This window comes from Muscardinus avellanarius, assembly GCF_963383645.1.
Source record: "Muscardinus avellanarius genome assembly, chromosome: 6".
Taxonomy (NCBI): Eukaryota; Metazoa; Chordata; class Mammalia; order Rodentia; family Gliridae; genus Muscardinus; species Muscardinus avellanarius.
The window spans coordinates 692,972-703,921 of NC_137791.1; the positions used below are offsets into that span (position 1 = coordinate 692,972).

A 10,950-nucleotide genomic window follows, 5' to 3' on the forward strand; every position below is an offset into this window, starting at 1 on the left:
CTTTCTTTCTTTCTTTCTTTCTTTCTTTCTTTCTTCCTTCCTTCCTTCCTTCCTTTCTTTCTTTCTTTCTTTCTTTCTTTCTTTCTTTCTTTCTTTCTTTCTTTTTGTGGTACTGGGGTTCCTGGAAGCCCTTCTGCCTCCGGGCTACACTCCCAGACCTATTTTTACATTTTTTTTAAATTTGGAAACAGGGTCTCCTAAGCCAGTGCACGTGGCTGGCTTCGAACCTGTGCGATCCTCCTGTCTCTGCCTCCCAAACGTGGGGATTACAAGTGTGCGCCATCATGCCCGGCCTACTGCCAGCCTTTTTTTATTTTGAGACATGGTCTTGCTAAGTCACTGAGGCTGTCCTCAAACCTGCAATCCTCCTGTGTCAGCCTCACAAGTACTGGGATTACAGACATGCACCACCACACTCAGCTTCTTTTCTATTTTTTACATGATATTTCTCTCTCTCTCTCTCTCTCTCTCTCTCTCTCTCCCTCTCCCTCTCTCCCTCTCTTTCCCTCTCTCCCTCTCTCTCCCTCTCTCCCTCTCCCTCTCTCTCCCTCTCCCTCTCTCTCCCTCTCTCCCTCTCTCTCCCTGTCCCTCTCTCTCCCTCTCTCTCCCTCTCTCCCTCCCCCCCCTCTCTCATGGTAAGAATCAAGCCCAGGGCCTCGTACATGCTAGGCAAGGGTTCTACCACTGAGCTCTAAGTCCAACCCTTTTTATGAGCTGGAAGTTCACTAAGCTGTCCAGGCTGGCCTTGAACTCGAGACCCTCCTGCCTTGGCTTCCAGAGTTGCTGGAGTTAGAGATGTGTTCCATTATGCCTGGCCTTGATATGGTTTTTTAAGTTGGGTCTTACTATAGTTTTCATGATATTTTTCTTAATATAACATCATACCTCTGTGTTATTCAGTTCAAAATATCCATTTTGAGCTCAACTGACAACTGGCCTTTTCCCCGTAGGTAGAAATGAAGCAGTGAAGGTGTGGTGACTGTATGTTCACCAGAATGTATGGTGATAGGAACAGAAAATAGTAAACTATCATTTTCTGACACCAAAAGGTTAGTGCCCTATTTAGGGAGAAGAGAGTTACCCTAATAAGAAAAATAATGAATAGTGCAAGAGCATATCTTGGTATTGCAGCAGGCAATGTTGCTTCTGAACTGAAGCAGGAGATGAAGTTTATCCATCAAGCGTGGGTGAGACATGGTGAGTCCTCCAGGCTCCAAGCACAGGAGGAATAAAGGCAAGGCGAGTGGGAGCTGGCATTTCCAGGGGGAAGACATTGATCTTAAAGGAGTCTTCCACTGGAAAATCATGGGAACTCAGATGTGTTGATAGGATTGAGACAGAGGATGGGAGAGCTCAAAAGTTCCACTAAAGGCATTTGCCCCTGTGACCAAGGGTGGCTTCTCCTTTTTCTATTTCTGTCCAAACATGGCGGTGACTTTATTTCTGCACATTCTCAATGTATCTCTAAGCTATATCAATCCTGAAGTTTCTAAAAATACTGCATAAAAGGCTATTTCTGCTCAGGATTCCTCACATTGATGCCAAGAGGAAAGATCAGACATTGAGTCATATTGCTACACTAAAAGAAGACTAGTTTCCACAGAGAAATTCTGTGACTAAATTTGAAGTCATTTCACAGAGGCCGTGAACTCTGCTCACAAATGATAGATTCTTGGTTGTTCATATGGATTGAAGCCATTGGAAAATAAAGCTCTTCAATAGGTTCCTACAAATGAAAAATTGGAGTTAGCCAGATGGTGGCACGTGCCTGTAATCCCAGTACAGGAGGATGTCAGGTTCAAAGCCAGCCTCAGCAATTTAGTGAGGTCCTCAGCAACTTAGCAAGACCCTGTTTCCAAATAAAAATTTAAAAAGGCCAGGCATTCTTGGAGCTAGAATGCCTCTGGGTTAAGTCTCTAGTTAAAAAAAAAATTGCAGTTGTTAGATAATGCAACGTCAACTTTGGGCAGTATTCATGAATTCCTTGGTGTGGAAGATGAGGAAACACACATGGTATAGAAGCCCCCATGATGGTCTCCATCCTGCCTTCAAGAAGTCGGTTCTCTCCCTCACTGAGCAGGGCTCATTCACGTGTCCACAGGCACTGTGAGACAGTTTGCGTGTGCTGCTTCACGCTGCTCAGTCTGGAGCTGCCTGTTACGCAGCGTTGCTTAGCCGATGCACACACTACACCAACCCTGCCTTCTGGCCCGTCCACTTCTAGAAGTTCATTACTTAGTTTGGTATATTTTAACTTCATCAGGATTTATAACCTTATGTCTAATCTTATATACACAATAGCCACTTTATAAGTCTTAATTCTGTATTTCAGTGTAATTATTCAAAATTCGGAGCTTGTGAACAGTTCCTTTCGACCTCTGAGTACTTAAGTTTTGAATTGTATTGTGCTGGCTGGATTTCCTCAAGCAGCTTCTTTTTTAATAGGTTAGTGTGTATTCTATTTCCAGCTGTGCTATAGCTTGAGGCCAGTGTAATATTTTCCAGCTTGCTTATGACTTGCCTCTTTTGTTTGGGTATCTATAATTTCTTCTTTTTTAATGTGTGAAATTCAGTAACCTCACAAGACACATATCAGCGGGTAATTACTTTTATTAGTTCTTCTTGGACACAGGGTTGCCATTTGCCCTACTGTGTGATTGAATGTTTTTCCAGTTCATAGTTTGTTTCTTGTTCCAGAGTTCCAGGACAGCAAGTCCAAGGAGAGCACGTCTGTGTGTTCAGAGCCGGTGGTTCTTCAGGTCTTAGGTGGATTGTACATTAGCTTGAAGACCTTGTGTAAGTATTTTAAGAAATTACATGTGTGAATCAGTTTCTAATCTAAAAAGAAAAATAGCAGTATTATCTGCCTGTTAGAGGTTCTGTAAAGATTATAAACTTGGTGTTTATAACAAAGGTTAGCCTAAGTTTGTGTTTATTGTGATATTCACTGAGCACCTTGTATCTATAGAGTTAGTTGTTTTATCAGATTTTGGACAATTTTAGTTTTCATTTATACAAGTAAATTTTCCTGTTCCCTTCTACCCTCTCCTTTTAGGGTCCATATATGTTGGATTATATGTATGTCATGATAACATATATTTGAGATGATTTTACATTTTACAGATCCCTGGGTCTTCCCAATATTTCCCTCTCTGTTCATCATAATAGAAAATTACCACTTATCAAAACTTAGTTTATTTATTCTTTCCTGTTTTATGTATATAGATCATCCTATGACATTCTTAGTTCACTAAATATTCTGGTCTAAAATTTAAACTTTGCTAGTTAGTTTTAATTTCTGTTGAGCTTTCCTCTCTGTTCATCATGAGCATCTTTTGTTTCACTGTTTTAAAGTCGTTGCCGCTGGTTCCAAGGTCTGCTTCCTCTTGGTTGTTTGCGTTTCTTCCCACTGAAATACCTTCCATGTTCTTTTGTTTTTGTCAGGCTGTTTGGGATTATCGTCTGGATGCTTCCCACTGAAATACCTTCCATGTTCTTTTGTTTTTGTCAGGCTGTTTGGGATTATCGTCTGGATGTTGTGAGTATTAAGTTATGGGAATTCTGGATTCTGTTTGTTTCCGGGGAGGGTGTCATTCCTATGACCGTATTTGGTTGTTATCTTGGCCGGGCTTGACAGGTGCGTGCCTTTCTCTTGAGTGGAAGCCTCGGTGTCCATTTGTATGCTTTTATCTTGGTTCTCTGACTTGCTGGCTTGCTCTGAGTCTGCACTGCAAGGTTCAGAGGTGTCCTTGTCTGGCCTGTCTCCTAAATTCTCATGTGTTAGAAACTTTATCGGCGAGGCCTAGGGTAGGGGTGGGGCTGGGCTGGACGCTGCCTGCGGGCTGGGAGGGGCTGCCCTGCTGCTGGACGGGCAGGACTGGCGCCCCTCCCCATCACAGGGAACAGAGGAGTCTCTTGGAGGAAGAGACAAAACACTTTCACTGTTCTCTCCCTTTGTCGATCTCCTCGTGGTAAATGCAGATATTAAAAGAACATGCTGCTTTGCTGAACCTGATTTTGAAAGCTGTCTTTGTACCAGCATACAATTCAAAAGCCTATTTCAGGGAACCAGTGCTGAGCACCAATCGGGCAGAACTAGGTCGCTGGGTCACTAGGGGACAGTGGACAGGACATCGAGGCGTCGGGCCCAGCCTGTTGGGACAACAGTTCAACTTCAAAGGATAGTGTTGGAAATTCTGTGGGGTGAAGGAAAACCCTCAGAGAAGTGTAACCAGAGCCGGGCGTGGTGGCGCACACTTGTCATCCAGCATTCGGGAGGCTGAGGCCAAAGGACAGCCTCAGCTGCTTAGCTAGAGGCCCTCCGCAACTTAGTGAGACCCTGTTTCAAAATAAGAAATAAAAAAGAGGGCAGGGTGTGTAGCTCTGAGGTCGAATGCCCCTGGGTTCCATGCCCAGACCTGAAAAAAAAAGAGAAAGAAAGAGAGAGAGAGAGAGAGAGAGAGAGAGAGAGAGAGAGAGAGAGAGAGAGAAGAAAGAAAGAAAGAAAGAAAGAAAGAAAGAAAGAAAGAAAGAAAGAAAAGAGTAAGCAGAAAACACTGATTGAGGCTGGGCGTGGTGGCACACACCTGTGATCCTAGTACTTGGGAGGCTGAGGCAGGAGGATTGCAAGTTCCAGGCCAGTCTCAGCAACCTAGTCATACTCTCAGCAACCTAGTGAGACCCTGTTTCAAAAGAAAAAATAAAAAGGATTGGGGGTGTAGCTCAGAGGTAAAAATGCCACTGAGTCCCCAGTACCTATGTCCCCAGTACCACACACACAAAATTGATTATTTCCTTATTTATTTATTTGTTTATTTATTTATTTATTTATTTTTGCAGTACTGAGGATGGAACCCAGGGGCATTCTACCTGTGAGCTATACCCCCAGCGTTATTTCTTTATTTTGAAACAAAAAATCTCACTGAGTTGCAGAGGGCCTAAGTAGCTGAGGCTGGCCACAAATGAGATCCTCCTGTCTCAGCCTCCCAAGTACTGGGATTATGAGCCTGTGCCACCACACCCAGGTTGATTATTTTCTTATTGTACTTTTTTTGGATTTCTGCTCATTCCTAACATTTCCTGAACGCTCTTAACTCCTTGCTCTCCGTCCCTTCTTCGCTAGGAGCCTGATGCATCACTTCCAGCTCCCCGTGTGCTCGTCCAATCCTGTGGCTGTAGCTGAGTTTAGTTTCTCCTTCCTGGGCTGCGCTAAGCTCCTTGAGGACGGGCACAGGTTGTGTCTCTCTAAGGAGACTTGTGCAGGCCAGAAATGCTCAGCTGGACTGTGCAGAACTAGACTGTGTTTCTTGAGTCCCCGCTTCACCAGCATCAGGAGCACTTTCCTCAAGAGGGTTACAAAACTCTGACATGTGCTTAAGATGTGTGACAGGCTCTCGGCCCCATCTTCCCGGCCCTCTGTCCCTCCTCCATGTTTAAAAATATACTTAAAGATCGGACTTGTGTTGCTGGGATTCAGAAGTGTGCAGAGCAGTTCTATCCTGAATTCATCATGGCAGCTGTCGCTCCACATTAATTTAGATGCTGCAGGAGGTTTACCACACAGGTGCTTTGGTTTCCATCTCACTCACTGTCTCCTCTCCCTTCATCGCGTGCCAGGGATGCTTCTGTCTGTCTGCCCAGCTGCAGGTGGCAGGGGTGAGCACGTCCCACGATGCTCTTGAGTGAGTTCAGAGGAAGAAAGACCGCGGCGGGTCCCCCGTCTGTGGTGGTGCGTCCACAGAGAGCACCCCTTCTCTTCCTGGCCCCGGGCTCCAGAGCCCAACCTCTGAGACAGAGAGGGAATGCAGAGCCTCCCAGATGCGAGTTCTTAAGCTCCGAGTTGATCAGAATTGATTTTCTTGGCTTCTAGCCCAAAATGGATAGTACCCACACACACACAGGACACACACACACATCCTTCCCCTCTCTCTCTCTCTCTCTCTCTCTCTCTCTCTCTCTCTCTCTCCTGAAATTCTTTTACATAGTATGCTCCCTATATATGACGCTGTGGCAAAGTGATTATCCCCACAATTTTGGGTATTCTAGGCTCAAATCAGACTCTGCACTAAATCTTCCCACAACCCCCCGAATACTTTCTCATATAGATTAGAATATCAAGCCTTTGTCTGCATGCCCAGGGTCCAACCCCAAGGACATGCCAGACTGATCAGAAATTAAGTTTCTGGTCTCATGAAAAAAAAAGCACAATTTGTGTAATCCTATTTTTCTTAAGAAATGAGTAAATTAAGGCTTAACACGGTAGCCAAAGTACTGCTACCACACAGCTAGCTCCATAGACCAGTTATAATTTTCGAATAGCAGTTTTGAAAGCCGTTTGCAAAGCTATCTTAACTACGAGATTTCATTTTTCATCCACACCACCACGCCTCTCCTTGAAAGAGAGTGTACTTGTAAACCCTCGGGTGATGAAAGTGTCTATGAAGATTTCTAAGCTCTCCCTGAGGCAGCAAAGTACAGCAATGTTTTAAAACATATGGCCATCAATTAGTATGGGGTTTCTTTTTAAATAAATACTCCTGCTCTAAAATTGTACTCTTTTCTGTCCTCTAGAAATGAAGCCATTTGTCCTTTGTGTTCAAGGTCTCTGATCTCAAAAGCTAGCCCATATTTCCAAAAGGCTTCAGGCTATCTTGTGGTTCCCCAAGCCTAGGCAGAAATGGATTTGGGATCACTAACATGTGGAAGAGAGGGGGTAAGGTCATCCTAACGGGGAGAGTACGGTGAGGAAGAGCCGGGCAGGACGGCCCCGAGCAGTGCTTGCTTCTGGATAAAGCAGAAAGGAAGGAGAAGGGAGAGTGAAGGGAAATGTGGACTTTGCTGTCCTGGATGCAAAGAAAAAGCAGCAAGAAGTTTTCAAAGCTGGTAAAACCACAAAATTAAGAAAGTTGGTGAAAAGAAGTCGGGATAAATTCAGAGAAAACCTTGCCTCAGTGCTTGATGGTCAGACTCTCCCAAAGCAAAGGTTAAGGGCAAACCTGAAGCACAGCGGTGGACGTGGACGGCAGACTGAAGTCGCGAGGGACGGAACCAGGAGCGATGGGAGACAGCTTTGCCATGATAAAAGGAAGCCAATCCGGGGTTCGCTATCGCAGGAAAGCAGCTGCCCGTGGGAGGGCGCGAGCATCTTCCTCGTTAGCAGTTCACAGTGAACAGAGGAGCTCATTCAGGACCAGGACAGTAAACCCAGGAGAAAGACGGGTTCTGCCAAGAACCGAGGCGCACAGGAGCGTGTGAACGTGGGGACACATTTTAGAAAGTGTTGACCGGTTTCCTTAAAATACGACTGGCTGCCTAAAGCACCCACAGTAACAGGACCTTGAAGTCTGAACTGTGTGTAAGCACTGCGGAGCCACAGACACTGCAAGGAGGCGCAGGCGGGGACGGTGCACTGTCAGAGTCAGCGCACTATTAACCCAAGCTACCTTGTGATAAACTGAGAAAGAACAGTGTAAGCTCCACGTCATCCCTCAGAAGCAGCACAACTGAAAGCTGCTAGAGCAGGTAAAATGGAATACTGAAGATTACTCAGAAAATACAAAAGACGCCATGAAACGTCAGAGGAAACAGAGGAGGGAAGCACTAATCAGCCATCAGTGGGAGAGTTAACCACACCAGGAATACATAATTCAGTGCGATAAAACATCGATCAAAATGCTGAAAACATCAGGCTGACTTTGAAAACAAGAACAACAACAACAAAAAAAACAGGTAATATTGGGTCTTTTTTTAACTAAAAATGCTACTGGCTTCTTTAATTGGTTAAGAGCATAAAACACAACAGGGTCTGTTTTAAACAAACTAAAAAGCTGTTTCTTTAATTTTCTCCAAGTCACCACAAAAATGGTGTGTGAAGGAAATCTGTCATACACAAGAAGTTGTATCCTGAATCCTTCAAGGAAACAGTTGTTGAAACAGAAATTAACACAAAGTCAGCAACAGGTTAGCACTTTAAAAACCGAGTCATTAAATGCTGCATAGCACAAAGCTATACGACAGAAAGTACTGCTAGGTACAAAGGAAAATGTCCGCACAGCTTTCAGCAAGAGTACTTTCCCAGAAAAGCAAATCAAAGTAAAATAACACAATCAGCAGAGCAAGGAAGCTACAGGTGGACATCAGAGCTACAACTTCTCATACCCGTGCTAGAAAAATCCTATTTATCCTGAATGGGCTGAAATTTCAGGACAAAACAGGGATATTTTTACATTTCTTACTTTACCCATTTTCAGTTTTTCTTCCCTCCACCCATCCAGTAATTTAGCCTGATCCAGGCTTGCTTTTAGGGTTGACTTGTTTTATTTTCTTTCTGTGGTAAGACTGTCATGGAGCCTGGTTATTTCAGGCTCATATGCATCCATGACCAGTGTCCTGCTGTGGTCAAAACACTTGGCAATGGACTTGGTGAACAGTTTCCCGCTGCCGCTTTGTTTTCCAGGGATGAAGGTCAGCCTCAGGGTGTATTGTCATCGGACCTTTTGAGACTGGAGGACCTGGAGGTAGAAAGCCTCTGGGTTCCACCTCCAGTACCAAAAAAAAAAAAAAAAAAAAACCCACCGTCAGGATCCACCTGTGGGATCTCTCCTGTGAGCCAGGAGAACGATGCTCTTCTCCTTCTATGAGGCATAAGTGGTTCGAATGCTCCTCATCACAGAATACGATATAACACAGAAAACAAAGCCCGCCTGGACTCTGGAAAGGGATGCACAGAATCCCAAATCAAAGCTGCCATGGCGAAGAAACAGGAGACTGCACAGATGGCGAGGTGCCCATCGATTAGCCCCAAATTCTCCACATACTTGTACTTTTCCAGAAGTTCCTTTTCGGCAGAATCGTCCAAGGAGTTTTCCACAGCCGATCCATCCCACTTTTCAGTTTTACAGGCTTGTCATCACATCAGTCTTCCACTTGTCCAGCAAGCCACTGCGGGTGTCACCTGTCCCGCAGCTGGGGCCATCACCACCGCCGCCTCTCCCCTTAGGTTTTTCTTGTTTTATAAGCCAACCTGACATTATTTAGACTTAAACATAATGATTTGAAGAGTTTAAAAATAAAAGGATTGGAAAACCAAAAGTAAAAACAAACAAACACCTCGATGTGGCTATACCAGCATCAGATGAAGGTGCTTCGAGTCAATAAGTACTACCAAGAATGAAGAAAACACTTAGTAATAACTGAAGGGTCAAGCCATCAGGAAGCCGCCACGGCGACAGAGAGTCAAGATACTTAGGACAATATTCAACAGAAGGAAAAGGGAGAGCATGCCAATCCCCGTCGTAGCTGAGTGGTGAAGAGGACGGTTCTCATGAGCTGAGCCATCTGGGATGGGCGGTGCCCTCGCTCTGGCCGCTTCTCACCTGTCCCATAGATCTCTGTTCGTGGCGTTAGTGCCTACGCTGCCGTGTCTCTTGAGGGTCTCCTTCAACTCAGCAGAGTGTCCTGCCTGCCCAGCAGTGGCACAACTCCTCCAGGGGTTCACTCAGCCTTCCCATGGCTGTGACCAAAACACCCGCACGAACCACAAACCACATAGGGAAGCTCGTTTGGCTCCTGGTTTCAGGTACAGTTCATAGCTGGCTGGCTCCAAGGCAGATATCCTGGGGCCCAGCATGGTAGAGGAGGGCTGAGCTCATCTCCGTGATGGGGAGGAGGAGGAGGAGGAGGAGGAGGAGGAGGAGGAGGAGGAGGAGGAGGAGGAGGAGGAGGAGAGGATACAGTCCTGGAGGCCATATCCCCAGAAACCCACCTCTGCCACACACTCCACCTGCCCAAGTTACCACCCAATAAATCCATTCAAATGATTAATCCTTGTATGGATTTGTCCACTGATGAGAGTGGAGCCTGATTCAATTATTCGACTTCTGCGTATGGTTGCTCTGAGGACCAGCTTTCAGCACACCAGCCTTTCAAGGGCACGCCAGAGCCAAACCATAGCAGGCTGTCATGCTGCATGGCTTGTTTTCTATAGCTTGACATTTGATGAGGTAGTCCAGAGAGTCCATTTACAGGCTTTAAAGCAGTAAAATTTTACAAGACCTTAAAAGAGCATATTTTGATTTTCTCTGTGTAATTCTTATTAAAATAATCCATCTGATTGCCATCTATGCACTTGGGCAAGACAACCACGCTCTGGCAGGCTCTACGTGACACAGCTTGTTCTGAGCTCTCACTTTTTCCAGTTCTTGTGCCAAAACTATTTTAAAATGGTACCTGAAGCCTGGGCTGGCTTAATGTGCTCCTTGGGCTGTACTTGGTAAAGATAAGCTTATGCTTCAGGGCCAGCCTGTAATTTCTGGTCTCAGTTCAGTTTAGTATGAATGGTCCAAATTTGCATCATGACCAATTCTTATCTTTACAGATGGGATCAAAATAAATTGAGGAGACAGACTTTTGCACACACACACACACACACACACACACACACACACACACACACACACTTTTTGTGGTATTGGGGATGGAACCCAGGGCATTCTACCTCCGAGTTACACCCCCAGCCCTATTTTTCATTCTTTATTTTGAAACAGGGTCTCACTGAGTTGCAGAGGGCCTTACTAAGTAGCTGAAGTTGATCTTGAGCCCCGATCCTCCTGTCTCAGCCTCTCAAATGCTGGGATTAAACGTGTGCACCATGCCCAGCTGTTCAAATATATTTTCCTCAAATTTTAGGAAATGTATTTGAGATTACTCAGTCATTTTGGTTAAAATTGGATTATATTGCTGCTGCTAAGAGACCCCTCCAGGACACCACGAGAGAAATCATGCCAAGGCAGTCTTTCTTTCCAATAAAGAAGTAAAAGAAAATATAACACAGTCACTGTGTGAACAAAACCCCACTTGCAGTGTGGGTCCTTCATCCCCTGCGCAGTCTCCACCTCTCCTGTGTGCCCCTGCTCCGCCATCTTCCTCTTGGAAACCCTGCTCACAGCGTGG

At 45.2% G+C, this 10,950-nt stretch overlaps 1 pseudogene across 1 annotated transcript; it reads right to left on the bottom strand.

The window, feature by feature from the left end:
* Positions 1–8,315: 8,315 nt before the first annotated feature.
* On the bottom strand, positions 8,316–9,029 carry LOC308264510 (signal peptidase complex subunit 2-like; annotated as a pseudogene). The gene is made up of 2 exons: positions 8,571–9,029; positions 8,316–8,510 (listed from the first exon to the last, which is right to left on the bottom strand). The product of its transcript is annotated as a signal peptidase complex subunit 2-like (transcript).
* Positions 9,030–10,950: the final 1,921 nt, after the last annotated feature.